Source organism: Peromyscus leucopus, unplaced genomic scaffold (genome assembly GCF_004664715.2).
Source record: "Peromyscus leucopus breed LL Stock unplaced genomic scaffold, UCI_PerLeu_2.1 scaffold_1185, whole genome shotgun sequence".
Taxonomy (NCBI): domain Eukaryota; kingdom Metazoa; phylum Chordata; class Mammalia; order Rodentia; family Cricetidae; genus Peromyscus; species Peromyscus leucopus.
In genome coordinates, this window is record NW_023504320.1 from 30219 (window position 1) to 53320 (window position 23102).

Below are 23102 nucleotides of genomic sequence, written 5' to 3' on the forward strand. Positions count from 1 at the left end.
CACAAAGCTACACAGAGAAACCCTGTCTCGAAAAATCAAAAAAAAAAAAAAAAAAAAAAAAAAAAGAATTGTATCGGAATGTTTTATGGGGACTGAATTGAATCTGTAGATTTCTCTTGGAAGATGGCCATTTTTACTATTTTAACCCTACCAATCCATGAACATGGGTGATCTTTCCATCTTCTTATTTCTTCTTCAAATATCTTTCTCCAAAGACTGAAGCTTTTATTGTAGAAAGATTTTCTTTGTTTGCTTACAGTTTACCCAAGATGTTTTATATTATTTGAGGTATTATGAAAGTGTATTTCCCTGACTATTTTTGTTTTTCATTTGTACATTGATGGGCTGTTGATATTTTTAATTAATATTGTGTCTAGCCACTTTGCTGAGTATATTTATCAGCTGTAGGAGTTTTTTTGGTGGATTTGTTTTTAATGTCATTGAGGCATACTATCATATCCTCTGCATATAATGATACTTTTTATCACCTTGATCTATTTCAATTATCTGACTGACATAACTAAAATTCAAGTACTATATTTTAATACATATGAGAAGTGGACAACCTTGTCTTGTTACTGATTTTAGTGAAAGGGTTTTCAATTCTTTCCATTTATTTTTATGATGGTAATAGGCTTACTTTAAATTACCTTTAATATCTTTATGTATGGCCCTTATATTTCTAATGTCTTCAGTCTTTTATTATGAAGGAATATTGGATATTGTCAGAGGCCTTTTGTGCATCTAACATACAGTTTCATTTATTTCAGTTATTCATATAGTGGATTACACTTACTGATTTCCCTATGATGAAATATCTCTACATCTTCTGGATGAAACCTACTTGGTGATGGTGGATGATCTTTTTATATGATGTTGGATTTGGCTTGCATGTATTTTATTGAATAATTTTTAATCTATTTTATGAGGGAAATTGGTCTGTAATTCTCTTTTCTTTATTGAATCTTTATTTGGTTTTGATATCAGGGTAACTGTGGCTCATGAATTGGGCAATGCTCCTTCTGTTCCAATTTTGTAGAATAATTTGGGGAAGATTAGAGTTAACTCTTTGACAGTCTGTTAGAATTCTATGCTGAAACCATGAGGCCATGAGTTTTTTGTTTGTTTGTTTTTTTCTGATTGATTGCTAGAGTTTTTTCATTTGCTGATTGGTTTTTTGTTTTTTTCTTTGGTTTGTTTGCTTGGATTTTTCCTCTGTTTTTAGCTAGAAGAATTTTAATGACTACTCTGATTTCACTGGGGTTATAGGTTTGTTTAAATTGTTAAACTGATCTTGATTTAACTTTAGTAAGCTGTATCTGTTGAGAGAATTGCCCATTTCTTTTTGATTTTCCATTTTGATTGAGTACAGGTTTTTAAAGTGTTTCCTGTGGAGTATAGGTTTTCTGGTTATGTACTTATAGTTTTCTGATTTCCTCACTCTCTGTAGATATGTCCTCCTTTCTGTTTTGTTTTGTTGTTAATTTAATTATTCTCTCTCTGTCTATCTTGTTGACTTTCTCAAAGACCAGCTCTTTGTTTTCATTGACTCTTTGCATTGTTCTTTTTGTTTCTATTTTATAATTTCAGCCTTCAGTTTGATTATCTCTTGCCATCTACTACTCAGGTGTGAGTTTATCGCTGTGTTATAGAGCTTTCAGGTGTGCTGCTAAGTTGATAGTATGAGATCTATCCAGTTTCTTTATGAAGGCACGTACTGCTAGGAACTTTTCTCTTTGCTGCACTTTCACAGTGTCACATAGGGTTTGCTGTGTATTCAGTTTCAGTGAATTCTAGGAAAATTCTAATTTTTTCCTAATTCCTATCTTGACTCATTTTTCATTCAGTAGAGAGTTGTTCAGTTTTCATGAGTTTGTAGCTTCTGTTTTTTTTTTCTGTTGTTGTTGTTGTTGATCTTCAGATTTAATACCTGGTGGTCTGATAGAATACATGGAGTTATTTCAATTTTCTTCTATATGTTGAGGATATTTTGTTGTCTGAATATGTGGACAATTTTAGAGAAAGTTCCATGAGGTGCAGAGTATAGAAGGATTCTTTGTGTGTGTGTGTGAACTGGTCCGGAAATAACAATTAGGTCCATTTGGTTTAAAATGTCTCTTTAGCTCCAGTATTTCACTGCTGAATTTTTATCTGGGAACCATCCATTGTGAGAGTGGAGTGTTGAAGTCTCCAGTATTCATCTGAGAGGACCAATGTATGTTTTAACCTGTAGTGGTGTTTCTTTTACAAACCTGGGTGCCCTAGTTTTTTGCAGCATAGATATTGAGAATTGAAATATCAATTTTTTGAAATTATTTTCTTCTGTTGAGTATGTAGTATCTCTCTCTATTTTTTATATTAGTTTTTGTTTGACACTTATTTCATTAGATATGAAAATGGCTATACCTGCTTGAGTGTTAGATACATTTTTCTTGGATTATCTTTTCCCAACTCTTCACCCTGAGGTTATGTCTATATACCAATGTTAGGGGGTATTTCTTGGATGAATCAGAAGCATGGATCCTGTTTAGACAGCCAATCTGTTAGGCTGTATCTTTTTATTGGGAATTGAGACCTCTGATTTTGAGATATCCGTTACCAATGATATTCATTCATGTTATTTTACTGGGGGAAAGGAGAATGTGCTTGAAGAGAGAGAGAGAGAAGAGAGGAGAGGAGAGAGAGAGAGAGAGAGAGAGAGAGAAATTCCATTCTTTTAATTTTCTGTGTGTGAAATTCTTTCTATATTTTGATTTGTGTTGCTAACCTCTTTAGTTGGGACTTTCCCCTTCAAGTATCTTATGTACAACTGGATTTGTAGATAGATATTGTTTAAATTTGACTCTTTTATGGAATATATTATTTCTCCATTGATGATTGGTGAAAGTTTTTTGGATAGTATAGTAGTCTGGGCAGCAAACATGGTCTCTGTCTGGCACTTTTGTCTTTCAGAGACTCCATTGATAAGTTGGGATAACTCTAAAAGGCCTGTCTTTACATGTTAATTGGTATTTTCCTTGCCAACTTTAAAATTCTTTCTTTTTTCTGTATGATTTGTGTTTTTACTGTTATGTGGCAAAAAGCACTTTCTTTTCTTGTTCAATTTATTTGTGTTCTCTATGCTTCTCGTGCCTTTTATAGTAATCTGTTTCTTTATATTAGGAAATTTTTCTTCTATGATTGTATAGAAAATATTGTCTGAGCCCTAGCTGTGTTTCTTCTCCTTCCTCTTTCTCTATTATTCTTAGGCTTGATCTTCATAATGTTCCGAATAGCCTGTCAGGATATTTTTTTCAGATTTAATAATTTCTTTCACATATGTACCCATTTCTTCTATCATAAATTCAAGGACTTATATTTTATCCCTCATCTATTGTATTCTGCTAGGGAAGCTTTCCTCTGTAGTTCATGTCTATTTACTAAATTTTTTCACCACCAGAATTCCCTCGGTTTGGGGTATTTTTATTGATTCTATTTCCATTTTCAGGTCTTAAACAGTTTTATATATATTTCCTTACACTGTCAGCTTGTGCTTTTCCATGTTTCTTTAAGGAATTCATTAATTTCCTATTTAGGACCTCCATCCAAAACCAAAATGGCTATTTGAAGGTATTTTTCTTGTATGTTCAGGTATGTTTAGATATTCAGGGCCTGCTGAGGTAAGATAGCTGGTTCTCATGAAGACATATTGTCCTGGCTGTTGTTGATTGATTTTTATGCTGGCATCCTGGCATCTGGTTTTGGATGCTTAAAATTCTTGGTGCTGATGTTTGGATTTGTCTTTGTTGTCTGGTGTTTTTTTTTCCCTTGGTTTCTGTTTCCTCTCTGGATGTTCAGAGTGTGATGTCTGTGTTTATCTGTGTATTGCCTGCTTGTTCAGCCACTTTGTTTACAGGAATGCCTGCTGGTGTTTGAGGTTGGGTAATTGGGATGAGTTGAGGAAAGAAATGTTAGAGGAGAAGGTCTTTGTGGTCCATTGAGGACAGTATCAGACAGGAAAGGGAGAACACAGCAGGTTTACAGCTTACAGAGCTGGGAAATGAGACTTAAAATAATTGTATCCCAAGAGTATTAGAAAGAGGTTGAGTCTGTTACAAAACTACTTGTTGACTTGGAGGGTGGCACTTGAATTAACAGGAGATTCCTACTAGAGTTGAAGGCTGGAACTCAGTAATGAATTGGGAGGAAGTTTAGGAAGGAATATATTGTTGACCCACATGAGATATAAGCAGGGTGAGGGAAGGCTGCAGATGGCATTCTGTTGCAGCACTAATGAGAATGCAGGATTGTATCTAGGGAACAGAGAGACAGAAGAAGGCCTGCCATAGCCTACCTAGCTTTCTGGCAGTGTTGGCATCTGTTTAAGCAGGCATACCTGCTAGAGTTGGTACTGTGATATGGGATGAGCGAGAAAAGGAGGTTAAGAAGCAATGGTCTATGGCATCTATGGGAGATTGTGGTAGGAGGAGGAGGCTGCAACCAGTGTTCTGGTGCAGCATCAGGGAGAAAACTGTGGAACTGGGTCTGGAGGAAAAGAAAGCATGAGAAGGTTACTGAAATTATGCTTTATAATATGATGCATGTATGTAAAGGGAGACTTTTCAGTGGATCCATACTGTGAATCACTGCTGTTTTTGTCATATATGTTTGAGCTTTTATTTAAAAAATTGTATCTGATTTTCCACAGACTCCACCTTCCATATGCAGTCAGCCTGCAGTCCTGGACACAGAAAATCCCCTCAGCAGGGAAATGCTGTCTGCTGTTTTGATTGTAACCCCTGTCCCAGAAAATGAAATTTCAAACATGACAAGTAAGAATATAATTTACCAATATATTCAACAGATTGTTTACTTCTTACCATATTTGTATAGTTATTAAAGATCTCTTTGGGAAAAGGACAAGATAAATGTCGTTATAAACTTAAAGTTAAGAACACGGCTATTTGAAATAATATACTGCCTTGTTCATGAACGACACTATATCCCATCATCCAGAACAAATGAACTTAGCATTCCTCTTAGACAGTTTTTTCTTTCATTTTTCTTTATTAAGAAATTTTCTACTAAATTAAGAAAATTTCCACAGATCCACTCTTTCTCCCTCCACCCACTCCCAGCTCTCTTTTCAAGCCACACTGCATCCCCACATCCTCCAAATCAAGGTCTCCCAAGGAGCAGCAGAGCCAGCACACTGAGTCTAGGCAGTCCAAGACCCTTCCCACTGCACCAAGGCTGAGCAAGGTGTCACACCAGAGGCACTGGGTTCCAGAATCCTGCCCATAGACTAGGCACAGATCTCAATCCCCCTGCCTGTGTACCCCCCAAACAGTTCGAGCCAAACAACCATCATAGACATTTCCTTCGGGTATTTTTCCTCAGCATCTAACCTATATTTTAGAATTCAGCATATTATAATAAACTGTAAATACTTTTCAATATTACTAAAGATATGAATACTATGCACCTATCTTAGTTACAGTTTCTAATGCTGTAAAGAGACACCATGACCATGGCAACTCTTATAAAGGAAAATATTTAATTGGGGTGGCTTACAGTTCAGAATTTTAGCCCAATATCAACATGGTGGGACATGGTGACATTCAGGTAGACATGGTGCTGGAGAAAGAGCTGGAAATTTTACATCTTGATGCAAAGGCAACAGAAAAATGAACAAGGTATCATACTGGGCCTGATAAAGAAACCTCAAAGATCACCCCAACAGTGGCACACTTCCTCCAACAATGCCACAACTCCTAATAATGCTACTCCCAATAAGATTATCAGGCCCAAAATTCCATTCAAACTACTCCATTACACTTTGCCCTCCATAAGCTTCTAACAACATCATAATGCAAAATGTCCAACTTCAAAAATCCTCACTATTTATCACAGTTTCAACTATGTTTAAAAGTACAAAGAACAAAGTCTCTTCTGAGATTCATGCTATCTCTTAACCATAATCCCTATAAAATCGAAATCAAAAATAAATCACATACTTCCAATGTACAATAGCACAGGATATACATTACCATTATCAACCCAGGAAAGGAGCACAGTGAGATACTTGACCAATACAAAAATGAAGAGCTGGGGAAGGTCCAAACTGTATCTCCATGCCTGATGTCAAAACACTCTTCAGAACCCCAACTCCTTTCAGCTTTGTGGACAGCAATACACTTCTCTCTCTTGTGCTGGTTCCAGGACCTTCTAGTAGCTCTCCCAAAAAGGTTCTGGAATCTCAGACATCTTGGCATTTCCAAGTAATCCAGACTTTACCTTCACAGGTTCACACAATGGGCTCTCTGGGCCTCCATTCAGGATACCCCTGACAAATGCCTGCCTCAGCAACAGTCCTTAATCATTGAAGATGTGTCCATAATCCTTTCTTCAATCCTTAAAACCAGAACCACGTGGCCAAAATTCCCAGTTCTGCAACTGCTTGGGCTGGAGCATGTCTCCTTGTTGAATTACATCATCACCAACTTTCTGTTTTCACTGTATCCTTCACTGCCTGAGCTTAGCTATCCTGAACTGAATCTGCAGACAAGGTTGACCTCAAACTCAAAGATGTGCCAACATTATCCTATTGAGTGCTGAGATTAAAGGTGTATACACCACACCAGGCTCTATGCTTTTCTTTAAGTCTTTTTCACAATTTGGAAACTTATATGGTGGGATCTTGTCATGAGTGACCAATACGTTCATTCCACTTCTTAATCAGTTGAACTCCTTAACACAGGACTTAGCTTCATTCAATTCCTAGTGTTCCTTTTCTCCTCAAATTATACATTTTGTATTACCTTGCTCACCTGTTCCTTTATAAATCTTCAATAGAGTTAATACTAATAAGCACACATGGCAATTTTGTGAGCTTTTTGTGCTATATTCTCAATATTGGGATGTTTTGAGATTTCCTCGGTCTATAGAATTAATCCAAACCTCCTCACTTTTAGCCTCAGGCAGAGTCTTCAGACAAGGGAGAAAGCACCTGCATTCTTCACCAAAATATTACAAGGATCATGTCTAGGCCCTGTAATAATTATCTTCTTCTCTGAAACCCTTTGAGCCAGGCTGCCACAGTTCATCAAATAACATTCATCACCACTGTCTCCCATGCTGTCTATTAAGCAGCACTTAAAGCTTTTCTAATCTACTGTCCCAAGATCTATATTCTTTCAAATAAAAGTACAATCAGGCCTATAACATCAATACCTCAGTCATTGAGACGAACTTCTCTCTTGCTTGGGTTTCTTGCTGCTTTGAAGAGACACTATGACCAAGGAAAATCCTATGAAGGAAAACATTTAATTGGAGTGACTTACAGTAACAATGCTTAGTCCATTATCATCATGTGGACATGGTAGCATGCAGGTAGAAATGGTGCTGAATAAGGACATGGTACTGGAGAAGGAGCTAAGAATTATACGCTTTGATCTAAAGGCAACAGGATGTGAACTGGATGTCACACTGAGCCTGATCAAAGGAGACCTCAAAAGCCCAGCCCCTAGTGACAAACTTCCTCCAAAAATACCATCCTGCTCCAACAACAAAGCCACACTTCCCAGAAGTACCACTCTCTATATGATTAGAGAGAATAATAACATTCAAACTACCAAAGCATCCATATTTTCCAAGTGTTCCCCAATGGCTCTAACTAGAAGTGGATACTCAATAATGTTGTATCATTTTTAGAAACATGTGTTTTTTTATTGTTGCTATGGTAGGTCAATACAATCATTGGTAGTTTTCATTTACAATAGTATTCTAGGTAAACAGGTGAGTTAGGAGGCCAACATATTCAACTCTGAAATAAATATTTAATTCTGATGATCATAACAAATATGAGTAGAGAGTTTTTAATTCAATATATGGTTTGTATCTATATTGAATTTCATAGAAATACATTAAATGTTGTTATTATTATTATATGCGGTAACTGAAGGATGGAATTAATTGAGGTTGGAGTGATGAGCTACAGCTAAATAATTAACTTGAAGTTTTATTTAAGAATAAGACCAAAATGTATATGTTTCCATATGATTTGAACACAAGAATTGTGAAGATGAGGGACATATTTTAAAAATTACACTGAATATTAAACATATTTTATATCAGAACCCAGTGAAAATTTGAAGAAGATAAACCACTTTGTTTATTGACTTTGTGTTGGTCCAATAAAGGATACTATACAGAGTTAGATTAAATTACCCTTCATCCTATGTGTATTTCTTAAAGCTTTAAAATACATTTTATAACACATAATAATTTTGAATTGGAAAAAAAGTTCAACTATTTGAGTACTGAGATTTACTAGTTTAAATAACATTGTTTATCAAAATCCAAGAAAGTATAAAAACTGAAAAAGAATGTCCACCTTTCAATGAAGAGACTCAGTACTGGGTGACACCATCACTTCTCAGTATGACCTGTTGGCTCAGTGCAACTGAAAGAAAACTGAATGAACTGCAGTGTAAATTACAAACTTATGGGTGGAAGGCTGTCCTCAGCCCCATCCAGTGTCGTCTTTCAAAATATGTCCTTTATATATGGAACATTATCTTCACCATGATGTTTCTCAATAAAAACTAAACAGTCATGAGACTTGGGCAATCGAATCTTACAGAAATTAGTAAAACTGGCAAAAAAAAATATACCCTTCCAAAATTCATACATTGAAACATAAGCCAAAGATGATGATTTTGACATGCAGAAAATTTAGGTGGTAATTTGTTCATGTTGTCTCTGTCTTCTTTGATATTATCAATGCTTTTGTTTGCTTTTATTATTTTTGAGATTATAATGCAATTACATAATATTCCTTTCCCTATTCTTCCTCAAAAACTCCCACACATGCCTCCCACCTCACTTTAAAATTCACGGCCTATTTTCTTATTAACTGATATCACATAAAAATATTTTATATATTAATATATTTCTTTGTACAACCTGTTCAGTGTGTGTGATATAGCTCTTATGTTTTCAGGGCTGACTAATTTGTTATCAAAGATTATCTGTTGGTGTGCATTTCTCTGGAGCAGATAATCTATTCCACTTACAATATTCCTTAACTGTCTGTAGTTCTCTCCATAGAGCTGTTTTCTGATGATCTTTCTCCAACTATCTTTGTCACGTCTATTGTTTTTGCCTGTGTTCAAGTCATGTTTAAGCAAGCATATAGGTGAGACATTGTGGATGTTGCTTATGATATTCCTATGAAACACAGACACACATCAAACTCTGTGAAGTGGCTCTTGTAAGCTTTCTAACCAGCTTTCATGCAATTTTCCATGAGCCTTAGTGACAGAATAGTGTTGCAGATGAATCTTTTGGACTAGACTCCAAACTTTAAATTTTCATTGGTTGTGTTTTTCCCTAATGGTCTCTGTCTGTTGCAAGATAATTTACCATGATGAAGAGTAAGGACTATACTTATTTATGTGTATAAGGACAAATATTTAGGATGACATAAGGATTATATTGCTTAAAGTATATGTTATAGATTCTTTGCAAAAACATAAAGTAGGTTGAGTTTGTATGTCCAAGGAGCCTATGAGGCCATTAATGTGGAATCAAATTTGTGGATGATAGACCATAAGATGCATGGAAGCAGCTCATTGTAAGTTCTGGTTTTGTATATTGCACAAAATAATGATAAAAAGTGTACTTCCATCGATGATCCTTTCCAAGGTATGTTGTAGCATAAATCTAAATATTATGTGACAGTACATTATTGTTTTGAAAACTACTAGGAAATTCATGAGTATGTAAGATAAAGATGAACAAGGGCTTTCATAAAAATGATAAATTTGGGAAATTGGAATTAAACCATATGAATCAACCATATTTAGATTTCCATTGACCACGAGATGTAAGGCTATTTTATCTATGACTTTTGAATGCATTAATAGTTTGTATATCTTGTACAAAAAAAGAAAAATTAAAACTGATAACAATGCCTTTCCTATACTAGACATGGACGAATGTGTGAAGTGTCCACCTGATCAGTATGCCAACACATATCAAACCACTGCCTCAAAAAAGTTGTAACCTTTCTGGCTTATGAAGATCCTTTGGGAATATCTCTGGTCTGCTTGGCTCTGTGCTTCTCTGCTCTCACAGCTGTTGTATTCTGTGTCTTCTTGAAGCACCAAGACACTCCCATTGTCAAGGCCAATAACAGAGCTCTCAGCTATGTCCTACTCATCTCCCTCATCTTTTGCTTTCTCTGTCCCTTGCTCTACATTGGCCATCCACATACAATCACCTGTATAATGCAGCAGACTACATTTGCAATTGTCTTCACTGTAGCCACCTCTACTGTCTTGGCAAAGACTATTACTGTAGTACTGGCATTCAAAGTCACTGTTCCAGATAAAAGAATGAGGTCACTGCTGGTTTCAGGGGCACCTAACTTCATCATCCCCGTGTGCACCATGATTCAAATGCTTCTCTGTGGAATCTGGATAGGAACTTCTCCTCCATTTGTTGATGCTGATGTACACATGGAACATGGCCACATCATCATTATTTGTAACAAAGGTTCAGTGATTTCCTTCTACTGTGTCCTGGGATACATGGGCTCCTTGCCCTGGCAAGTTTCACTATAGCTTTCCTGGCCAGGAATCTGCCTGACACATTCAATGAAACTAAGTTCCTGACATTCAGCATGCTGGTGTTCTGCAGTGTTTGGGTCACCTTTCTAGCTGTCTACCAAAGCACCAAAGGCAAGGCTCTGGTGGCCGTGGAGGTCTTCTCTATCTTAGCCTCAAGTGCAGGGCTATTTCTTTGCATCTTTGCCCCAAATGCTACATTATTTTGTTAAGACCAAAGATAAATTCTTTTCATAAGTTCAGAGTCACAAATGCTAAAGCTGAATATATTCATTAAGTTTATCTAGCTTATTTACAACTGTAAGCAAATCTAAAGGGTTAAAAGCTGCTTTCTCTCATTAAATATTGTGTCAAAATATAAAGTTTCTCCATGTAAAATGAAGAAAATAAGATGCATAATAAAGTTTTAACAAATGATCTGGACCTAAATTCTATCGATCAAACCTTGTAATCAGCCACATTCTGTTGTCATATTTGAAGCACCATGGGCCTTTCATTAAGTTCTGTGCTAAAATGTTGGGGCATCATATGAAATCTTAAGGTCAGAGAGCCTAGATGGGCTATTTAGTGATCAGAATAGGGAGATCCTTCTACTTCAATATTAATAGGAGCATAGATTAGACATAGAGAAGAAACAAAAGTAGCACTGATTAAATTACAAAATTAAGTGTTTCTATTCATTTTTCTAAGCATGATATAAGGTTGGTGGTGGTGGTGGCACACTCCTTTAATCCCAGCACTTGGGAGGCAGAGGCAGGAGGATCTCTGTGAGTTTGAGGCAAGCCTGGTCTAAAAAACAAGTTCCAGGAAAGGCACAAAGCTATACACAGAAACCCTGTCTCAAAAACCAACAAAAAGCATAATGTAAGGTTAATAACTACAGTGTAGACTGCGACCACATAATCTTTTAAAACCCTCTAATCCTCGATCATTCTGTAAGCTTATTTTAACATTTTCATGGACAAAAAAGGGGTTTTCTTGAAGTATTCCATAGGTATCATAGGGAATAGTCTACTTGAATATTAATAGAAGCTTGGATTAGAGACAAAGAAGAGACAAAAATAGTACTGATTAAGTCATAAAACTAGGTGTCACTGTTCATTTTTCTGGTTTTTTTATTTTTTTCTTATCAAATTTTTTGTTTATTTTACATACCAACCAATTTCCACTCTCTGCTCTCTCTCCAGTTCCCTCAACACATGTTTTCTACACTCCCATCCACTCCTGTGAAATGATAAGGCTTCCCTAATAGTCAACAAAGCATGGCATAACAAGTTGTGGCAGGACAGAGCTGTTCCCCTCTGCATCAAGGCTGAGCAAGGCATCCCACTTTAGGGATGTTCTAAAAGCCAGCTCATGTGTCAGGGACAGAGCCTAGTCCCACAGCTAGAGGCCTCAAAAACATACCAGGCTACACAAATGTCACCAACATACAGAGGGCCTAGATTAGTCCCAAGAAGGCTCCCTAGTTATCTGTCTAGAGTCTGTGAACTCACACAACTCAGGTAATACGTCTCTATGGGTCTCCCAATCATGATCTTGATTCCCACTAGCTTAAAAAATCCTTCCTCCCTCTCCAACTAGACTCCTGAAACTCAGCCCAGTGCTTGACTGTGGATTCTGTAACTGCTTCCACCAGTTACGGGATGAAGGTTCTATGATAACAATTGGGATAGTCACCACTCTGATTATAGGAGAAGGCTAGTTCAGGCACCCTCTCCACACTTGCTAGGAGTCATAGCTGTGGTTATCCTTGTGGAATTGTGAGAGTTTCCGTGGCACCAGGTTTCTCCCTAACCCCATAATGGCCGCCTCTATTAAAATATCTCTTTGTTGCCCTCCCCAACTTGACCATCCTGATCCCTCATGTTCCCATACTCCATGCCCTCCTATTTACCACTACACCCCCAGTTTACCCAGGAAGCCTAATTTATTTCCCCTACCCAGTGTGATCCATGCATCCCTCTTAGGGTCCTCCTCATAATCTACCTTCCCTAAGGCTGTGGGTTTTAGCCTGGTTATCCTTTGCTTTACATCTACAATCCACTTATGAGTGAGTATGTTTATCTTTGTGGTTATCAGTTATCTCACTCAGAATGTTTTTTTCTAGTTTTATTAATTTGCCTTCAAATTTTCTGATTTTTTACCACAGTAATATTCCATTATGTAAATGTATTGCATTTATTTTATTCATTTTTGGTTGAGGAGCATTTAGGTTGATCCAGGTTATGGCTATAAGGAATGATGCTGATATAAACATAGTTGAGCAAGTGTACTTGTGGTATGATTGAGCAACCCGGGTATATGCCCAAGAGTGGTATCATTGGATCATGAGGTAGATTGATTCTCAGTTTTCAGAGAATCCGCCATACTGATTTCCAAAGTGGCTGTATAAGTTTACACTCCTGCCAACAGTAGAGGAGTGTTCCCCATGCTTCACATCCTCTCCAACATAAGTTGTCATCAGTGATTTTAATTTGAGCCATTCTGACAGGTATAAGATGGCACCTCTCAGAGTTGGTTTGATTTGCATTTCCCAGAAGCCTAAGGATGTTAAGCAATCCCTTAAATGTCTCTGGCCATTTGAAATTCTTCTGTTGAGAATTCTCTGTTTAGATATGTAGCCCACTTTTTAATTGGATAATTTGGTGTTTTGGTGTCAATTTTCTTGAATTCTTTATATATTTTGGAGATCAGGCCTCTGTCAGATGTGAGATTGATGAAGACATTTTTTCCATTCTATACGAAACTATTTTGTCTTATTGAACATGTCCTTTGCTTTACAGAAGATTTTCCATTTCAGAAGGTCCTATTTATTAATTGTTGATCTCAGTGACTGTACTACTGGTCTAATATTCAGGAAGTAGTGTCCTATGCCAATGTGTTCAAGATGACTTCCCACTTACACTTCCATCAGGTTCAGTGTAATTGGATTTATGTTGAGGTATTTGACCCAATTGGATTTGAGTTTTGTTCATAATGATAGATACAGCTCTATTTACATTCTTCTACAGGTTGACATCCAGTCATGCCAGTCCAATTTGTTGAAGTGGCTTTCTTTTTTCCATTGTAAAATTTTGGCTTCTTTGTCAAAACTTGGGGTCTTTGATTTTATTCCATTGATGCATATGTCTGCTTTAAAATCAATACTAAGCTATTTTTTTACTATAGCTCTATAGTAGAGCTTGAAGTCAGGGATTTTATTCCTGCAGAGGTGGCTTTATGTATAGGACTGTTTTAGCAGTCCTGGTTTTTTGTTTTTCCACATGAAGTTGAGTATTGTTCTTTCCAGGACTGTGAAGAATTGTTGGGATTTTGATTTTGCATTCAATCTGTAGATTGATTTTCATAAGATTTCCATTTTTTACTATGGTAATCCTACCTATTAAGAACATGGGAGATCTTTCCATTTTCTGATATCATCAATTTTTTTCAAAGATTTAAAGTTCTGGTATACAAGTCTTTTCTGCTTGCTTAAAGTTACTTCAAATATTTTGTTATTGTGGCTATTATAAAGGATGTTAGCGGGAACGGTGGTGCACACCTTTAATCCCAGCACTCAGGAGGCAGAGCAGGCGGATCTCTGTGAGTTCAAGGCCAGCTGGTCTACTGAGTGAGTTCCAGGAAAGGCACAAAGCTACACAGAGAATCCCTGTTCGGGGGGAAAAATGTCGTTTCTCTGATTTCTTTCTCAGCCCATTTATCATTGTATATATGAGGCACTAGTTTTACTTAATTTGTATCCTGCAATATTATCTAAGGTGTTTATAAGCTGTAGGAGAATTTTTGGGGTCACTTATGTAGACTATTATATCATCTGCAAATACCCAAATTTGACTTCTTCCTTTCCAATTTATATCCTTGATCACCTTTTGCTGTCTTATAGTTCTAGCTAGAACTTTGAGTACTATATTGAATCGATATGGAGAGTGGACAGCCTTGTCTTGTTCCTCATTTTTGTGGAATCACTTTGAATTTCTCTCCATTTAATTTGATGTTGGCTCAGCTTGCTGTATATTGTTTTTTTATTATGTTTGGTACATTCCTTGTATCCCTGATTTCTCAATACTTTTATCATGAAGGGATCTTGATTTTGTCAAAGGCTTTATAGCATCTAATGAGATGATTATATGGTTTTTCTTTTGTTTCTTTATTTGGTGTATTCATTGACAGATTTTTGCACATTAAACCTCACATGCATTTCTGAAACAAAGCCTATTTGGTAAATGAATTTTATGTGGTTTTGGATTCAGCTTTCCAGTATTTTATTGGTATTTTTGCATCAGTGTTCATGAGGAGATTGGTCTGTAACTCTCTTTTTTGTGTCTTTGTGTGGTATAGGTATCAGGTAACTGTAGCCTAAAAAGAGTTTGGCAAAATTCCTATGTTTCTATTGTGTGAAACAATTTGAGGGGTATTGGTCTTAGCTCTCTTTGAAATTCTGGTAGAATTCTGTGCTGAAACAATCTGGCCCTGAGCTTTTTTGTTTGGGAGACTATTGATGACTGTTTCTATTTTCTTAGGTGATAGTTCTATTTAAATTATTTATCTGATTTTGATTTAATTTATATGTGTTACCTATAGAAAATGTCCATTTCTTTTAGATTTTCCAATTTTTGTATATAAGTTTTTGAAGTATGAATGTAGCTGAAGTTTTTTGGTCCCACCCAGCTCCCATGGCCCTGTGGACCTGCAGCTGCTCAGACCCAAGTAAATCTACAGAAGCTTATTATTTTTAAACTATAGACATAGCAGGCTTCTTGCTAGCTAGCTCTTATCTCTTAAATTAACCCATTTCTATAATCTATACTCTGCCACGTGGCTTGTGACTTGCAGTATCTTTACATCTTGCTTCTCCTGGCGGTGTCTAGCAGTGTCTCCTCTGCTCATGCCTTTATTTCTTTAGTTAGAATGTCCTGCCTAATTTTACCCCTCACCATTGCCAAACATTTATTACTCAACCAATCAGAGCAACACATATTCACAGCATAGAGAACTATTAGCCATCATATGACTTAATAAATCTCTGGATTTCTCCAGTGTCTGTTATGACCCCTTTTCATTTCTGATTTTGTTAATTTGGATATTCTCTCTCTGCTTTTTGGTTAGTTTGGATAGGGTTTGTCTACCTTGTTGACTTTCTCAAAGAAACAATTCTTTGTTTCATTGATTCATTGTATTGAGCTCTTTGTTTCTATTTTGTTGATTTCAGCCCTCACTTTATTGTTTCCTGTCATCTACACCTCCAGGATAAGGATGATTCTTTTTGTTCTAGGGCCTTCAGGTGTGCTGTTAAGTTGCTAGTGTGAGATTTCCCCAATTTCTTCATGTAGACACTTAGTGCTATGAACTTTCCTCTTACCACTGCTTTCATAGTGTCCCATAAGTTTGGGTATGTTGTGCATTGCTTTTCATTGATTCTAGAAAGTCTTTAATGTCTTTCTTTATTTCTCCTGACAGTGGTGATTCAGTTGAGTGTTGTTCAGTTTCCATGAGTTTGTAGGCTTTCTGCTATTTGTGGTGTTGTTGAATGAAAACTTTAAGCCATGGTGATTTGATAGGATACTGGCATTATTCCAATTTTTGCATCTTTTGAGATTTGCATGGTGACTGAGTATGTGTTCAGTTTCAATAAGGTTCCCTGAGGTGCAAGAAGGTATATTCTTTGTATTTGAGTGATGTTCTATATATGTCTGTTAAGTCCATTTGAGTAATAACATCTATTAGTTCCCTTATTTCTCTGTTAAGTTTCTGTCTAGGAGACCTGCCTATTGGTGTGTGGGTTGTTGAATTCTCCACTATTAGAGTGTATGGTTTTATGTGATTTAAGCTATTATTATTATTATTATTTATTATTATTATTATTGAGAAATTTTCTATTCATTTTACACAAACAGATCCTCCCTCCTCCCTCTTCCCCTTCCCCATCTTTCCCCCAACCTACACCCATTCCCACTCCTCCAAGTACAAGGTCTCCATGGGGAGTTAGCAGAGCCTGGTGCAAAGAGTTGAGGCAGGTCTAAGCCCCTCCTCCCTGCACAAGCTGCACAAGGTGTCACATCTTAAACATGGTTCCAAAAAGCCTGTTCATGTACCAGGAATGGATCGGATACCCTTGGCTAGGGCCCCCAAACAGTTCAAGCTAAACAACTGTCACACCTATCTAGAGGGCCTCATCCATCTCATGGGGACTCCACAGCTAGTGGTCCACAATCATCGGTTTCCAAGGGTGGCTGGTCCTTTCTGTATGTTTACCCATCATGATCTCAATATCCCTTGCTTATAGAATCCATCCTCTCTCTCATGATTGGACTGCTGGAGCTCAACCTGATGTCCAGACATGGATCTATATATCTGCTTCCATCAGTAACTGAATGAAGGCTCTATGATGAAGTTAGGTATTCATTAATGGGTTACTGGATAGACCATTTCAGCTACCATCTCCAATATTACTAGTAGTCTAAGGTGGGGTCATCCTTGTAGTTTCCTGAGAACTTCCCTAGAACCCTGTTTCTTCTTATTCATTACATCTTCAATTATCATGGTATGCTTTTTTTCTCTCTCCCAATCTGGCCCTGGACCAGCTCGAAACTCCCATTTCCTTATGTTCTCATCCCCCATTCCTTGCCCTCCATTACTCATCCTTCCCCAGTTTGCTCTATACATCTCATCTATTTCTCCTTCACTTGGCTATCTATGTCCCTCTTAGAATCCTCCTTGTTAGCAACTTCTCTGAACCTGTGGATTGTAGTCTGGTTATACTTAGCTTACATCTGGTATCCAGTTATGAGTGAGTACATACACATGCTTCTCCTTCTGAGTCTGAGTTACCTCATTCAGGATGATATTTTCTAGTTCCATCCATTTGCCTGCAAATTTCATGATATCATTGTTTTTTTACTGCTATGTAGGACTTCATTGTGTATATGTGCCACATTTTATCCAATCTTCAGTTTAGGGGCATCCAGGATTTTTTCCATGTTCTATCTATTATCATTAATGTTACTATTAACATAATTGAGCATGTGACCTTGTGGTAAGATTGAACATTCTGTGGATATATGCCCAAGAGTGGTAGGGCTGGGTATTCAGTTAGATTGATTCCCAATTTTCTCAGAAACTGCCATCTGATTTCCAAAGTGGTTGTACAAGTTTGCATTCCCACTAACAGAGGAGGAGTGTTCCCCTTGCTCCACATCCTCTCCAATATAAGCTGTCTTTAGTTTTTGATCATAGCCATTCTGACAGGTGTAAGATAGTATCTCAGAGTCATTTTGATTTGCATATTCCTGATGAGAGATCCTGAACAATTTTTAAATGTCTTTCATCCATTTGAGATTCTTCTGTTGAGAACTATCTGTTTAACTCAGTAACCCATTTTGTAATTGGATTGTTCAGTATTTTCATGTCTTTTCTTGAATTTTTTCATATATTTTGGAGATCAGCCCTCCATCTGATATGGGGTTAGTGAAGAGCTTTTCTGTAGGCTGTTGTTTTGTATTATTCACCAAGTCCTTTGCCCTACAAATGCTTCTCAGTTTCAGTAGGTCCCATTTATTTATTTTCCCCCTTTTTATTTTGTTATTAAGAAATTTTTTCTGGGATTTAGCTCAGTGGTAGAGTGCTTGTCTAGCAAGCGCAAGGACCTGGGTTTGGTCCTCATCTCTGAAAAAAAGATTTTTTTTCATTTTACACACTAATCAGAGAATCTCCTCTTCACTCCTCCCATCCTCCAGCCTCCTCCCCAGCCAACCTCATTTCTGACCACAAGAAGGCAAGGAATTTCAGAGGGAGTCACATCCACTCTAGGCAAGTCTTCCCCTTGCCCCACCTCAAGGCTGCACAAGGTGTTCCATTACAGGTAGTGGTCTCCGAAAAGCCCCCTCATGCACCAGAGATGGATTCTGATTCTACAGTGAAGGAGTGCCCAAGTAAATCAAGCTACCAATTGCCTCACCATGCAGAGGGCCTATCTAGTCCCATGCAAGCTCCACAGCCATTGATTCAACTTTCATAAGTTTCATCTAGTTTGGTTTGGTCATCTCTGTAGGTTTCCCCATCAAGATACTGATGTACTTGGTCATAGAATCCCTCTTCTCTCTCTTACTGGACTCCTGGTGTTTGGCTGTGAGGAGTTCCTATTTATTAATTGTTGCTCATAGTGACTGTGCTATTGGTGTTATATTTACGAAGTGGTCTCCCATGCCAGTGCATTCTATACTACTTCCTACTTTCTCTTCTATAGGGTTCAAAGTAACTGGATTTATGTTGAGGTCTTTGATCTAATTGGACTTGAGTTTTGTTCATGGTGACAGACTATGGATCTATTTGCAATCTTCTGCATGCCAGTACCATTTGCTGAAGATGCCTTCTTTTTTCCATCATACAGTTTTGTATTCTTTGTCAAGCAGGTGTTCATAGGTGTGTGGATTATGTCAGAGTCTTCAATTCATTTCTATTGGTCTGCATGTCAGTTTTTATGCCAGTCCCAAGCCATTTTTGTTACTACACCTCTATAGAATAGCTTGAAGTCAGGGATCCTGATGCCTCCATCAAAGTCCCCAGAAGGGTGAAATGTTACCTAAAGACAGGGACATCTGGCTTCCTGAATAACCACCCTAGGCTTTTCTGTAATGTTGGGGCATCCAAATTTAGTCTATGGCCATAGTATATATGGCAGACATTTCTGATAGGCAATTAATTTTGAAGGACTGGCCTACCTTGTCTTGGCAAAGTTTGGCAGTCACTTTTTTTGCATCCAGATGGTACAGTTTGGACAATATGATGTCAGCAATTTAGACAAGAACAATTTCCTTGCCAATATGGCTAGCTTTTGCCATAAAGAAAGAAAACTCCATACAGAGGTTCTTCAATGACCATTATCCCTTTTTTTTTGAAGTAAATGAATGGTGACAGAGCAGATATGTCTCACTGTCATGAAAAACCTTAGGTTATTAAACATACTAAATGTCATACTACGTAGGTCTTTGAAGTGTTTGAAGATTGCCTATCCATCTAAAATATATCTCTGTATGTTCTTGAAAATATAACTAAGATGACTATAGTATGAATTTTAACAGGTCTTATTAATCAAATCAAACCTGAGTCCAGTTATTGAGGTGAATGCTGGAAGATCAGAGAAACAGATAAAGCCTCCACTACCTCACCTTGCCAATTCCTCAGCTGTTTCCTTAGACTGGAAACCTCTGAATCCTCATCCAGAATGAATCTCAGCTGAACTGCTGCTCCAAAGCCTGAAAGCATAACCAGCCAAAAGCTTCTAGTTTCTGGTCTTCATGCCTTATATACCTTTCTGCCTCCAGCCAACACTCCCTGGAATTAAAGGCTCACTTTCTGGAATTAAAGGCGTGAGTCACCATGCTTGGCTGTATCTTTGAACACACAGAGATCCAGGTGGATCTCTGTCTCTGGAATGCCAGGATTAAAGGCCTGTGCTACCACTGACTATCCTCTATGTTTAATATTGTGGCTGTTCTGTTCTCTGACCTCAGATAAGTATTTTAGCGTGCACAGTATTTTGGGGAACACAATACCACCAAAAATGACTATAAGTTTCACAATTATAGAAGCCTATTTATCTGTATTTCTTAACTATATATTATATTTTAAATGACTTACATAAACATAACACTCCAAACAAAAGTATAAACATATGTATAGTAAATTAGTACTGTATAGTAAAAATAACTTTTAATTTTTATCAATAAACCAAAATCAATACCAATGTAAAATATTTTGAGATTAATAGTTGTTTCTTAGACTAAACTAGATTTATTTAAAATTTATTTTTTTAAAATCTATCCTTTTATCCTATGTTTTCTATATTCTCCCTTTTCTTGTCAGACAAGATACCTGAATCTAATCTACTTTGTTCATGTTCTTGCTGATATTACCAATAACAACTTGTAACCAACGCCCCTGAGATGATAACCAACATTCATACCCAATATTTTGGGAATGTGGGCATCATTATCTAAGCTACTTCCTGTTTTCTGGGGCATTAATATCTTTGGGGCAACCTTGAGAAAATTGGGATAATAATGATACTGACTGTTATAGTCCATGAGGTCGAATACCTCAGTCAGCAGCCTTGAAGCTGTTTGGGACACAGAATTTTGAGGAAATTGTTGCAAAGATATTTTGAGATGCTGGATCACCTGGGCCATCCACTTTCATTGATATTTGGTCCCCTTGTTCTGAAAATACATAAACTTTCAAAGGTAACATACATTACAAATACGGAATAAGTGGTGTGTAAAAGACAGTTAAAAAATGATTTTTTTGTGTTATGTTTGAGCTGGTAAAATATATGCTGCATGTTCTTGCAGTTCTTCTAAGTTTATTTTTTATGTCTGTAGTCATAAGTTTAGGGATCTCCTCCAATCATACCTGATTATCTTCAACCAGAATGACTCCACAGCTTTTCATTATTTCCCATGGAAATAAAAGCTTAACCTCTCTCCCAAAGCAACATACTTTTGACTTCCATTTTGAAGACAAGATATTTTTAAATCTGTAGGTTGGTTTAATCTAGCAGTTTCCATAATCCAGTGTGTTTTAGCAGCACTTGTTCCTTCATTAGAAATCAGAAAATTCTAAAGACCACACAATAACTTATAAGATCCTGACTCCCATGTATTTCTCTCTTTGCGTGAGTTTTTCTTTAATATTATTTTACTCTCATTTTTAAGGACTTTATTATTTTAAAATATGTATTTACATATATATTTAAAATATATATGAACAGAGACTGTCTATATCTTCTTTTTTCTCTCCCAAGTTGGTACCCATTGTTTGGATGTCATATGTAGGTGGATTTTTCTTTCCCACTCAACATTTCCAGATAACTGACCCTGAGACCTAATATTAGTTACAAGTGCTTAGATGATATCTCAGGCTTGTTACTAGCTGACTCTTACATTTAAATTAACCTATATTTCTTATCTATCCTCTGCTAGGTGGCTGTACCTTCTATTAGTATGGCATGCTCATTTCTTGCTTCCTTTGTATCTCTCACTGGTGAATCCTCTATCTGCACCCTTCTTCTTCCCTGTGTCCTTAGTTTGGTCTGCGACCCAATCTTATTCTGATGAACTAACTATTGGTGCCTGGGTCCAGCTTTGGCTTGGGTTCAGGTCCTGAGGCACAAGGAACAATGCTGGCAACCAAGGGGATTTCATTTAAGTTACCCTACTTAGCTCAAGCCATCTTTATTTATGGAGATTTTCTTACCAGAGTTATATAAACAGCTCATTTTTGGCTTCTGTTTTTGACTTTAAGAAATACATCACAATTTAAGGAGTACATCATGATCATTGTGAAAGCCCCCATTGTTCTCCTTTCTGCTTCCCCAAATGCACTTTCCCAACACTTATATAATCTTAATCTAGACATAGAATTCAGCATTTTTGCAGACTTAGCCAATATCAAGCCAGACATATGCTGCTCTCACAACACTTATGTCATCTGGCAGCTACTTGTGGTTACAAAGCTAAAAAATAGTGTGACCGAGCAGCAGCATCCTTCTCATGCCAAAGATCCTCCATAGCAACAAAGACCCCTGGAGCCACAGGCCCCATGTGAATCATGGAGGAATAAGTGAGTGTCTTAGCTCCTGGCTGGACAGCCCTGCTCTCTAGGCCCTAGTGCCCAAGGCACATCCCATGCCCTCCACACCCTCCCCCCACCAACCATCCCTCACAGCATCAGCAACCCCTGCAGCCACAGGTTTCATGTGAATGGATTGGAGGAAGAGGGACACCCTCCCCCCAGAGTCACAGACTCCACCTGATCTGTTTGGGGAAGAGGTAGGTAGACAAGAGTATATGAGTACATTCAACATAATAAAGAGCATTATGGCACCACCAGAAATTAGTGGTCCTATAACAGCAAAACCTGAACATTCCAATGTAGATGAACCAGACTAAAACAATCTGAAAAATAACGTTATGAAGATGATAGAGACACTTAAAGAGGAAATGAAAAATTCCCTTAAAGAAATCAAGGAAACTGAGATGGGCCCAGCTGTGGCAGCTGACAAGGACATACAGGCCCGGTGGCGGAGACAAGCAGATGCAGGTAGGCCTGCAGTGGTGACCCACAGAGGAAGACGGGCCGGCAGTGGCAGTCAACAGGGACATACAGGCCAGGAGGCAGCCGGCAGAGACATACAGGCCTGGCAGTGGCCCACAGAGGTAGACAGGCCCGGCAGCAGTGACAAGCAGAGGTAGGTAGGCCCGTGGCGGCAGCCGGCAGAGACATACAGGCCCGGTGGCCCACAGAGGCAGACAGGCCCGGGGGCAGCTGACAGGGACATACAGACCCGGCAACGGCCCGCAGAGGTAAACATGCCAGGCGGCAGAGATAAGCAGAGGCAGGTAGGTCCGTGGTGGTGGCTGGCAGAGGTAGACTGGCCTGGCAGAGGTAGTCAGGCCTGGAGTGGAGGCAGGCAGGCACAGCAGGTGGGGGCAG

At 37.8% G+C, this 23102-nt stretch overlaps 1 pseudogene; it reads left to right on the top strand.

Annotated features, from left to right (window-relative positions):
- The window catches only part of LOC114686827, a 33808-nt pseudogene extending 22921 nt beyond the window's left edge, over positions 1–10887 (top strand).
- Positions 10888–23102: the final 12215 nt, after the last annotated feature.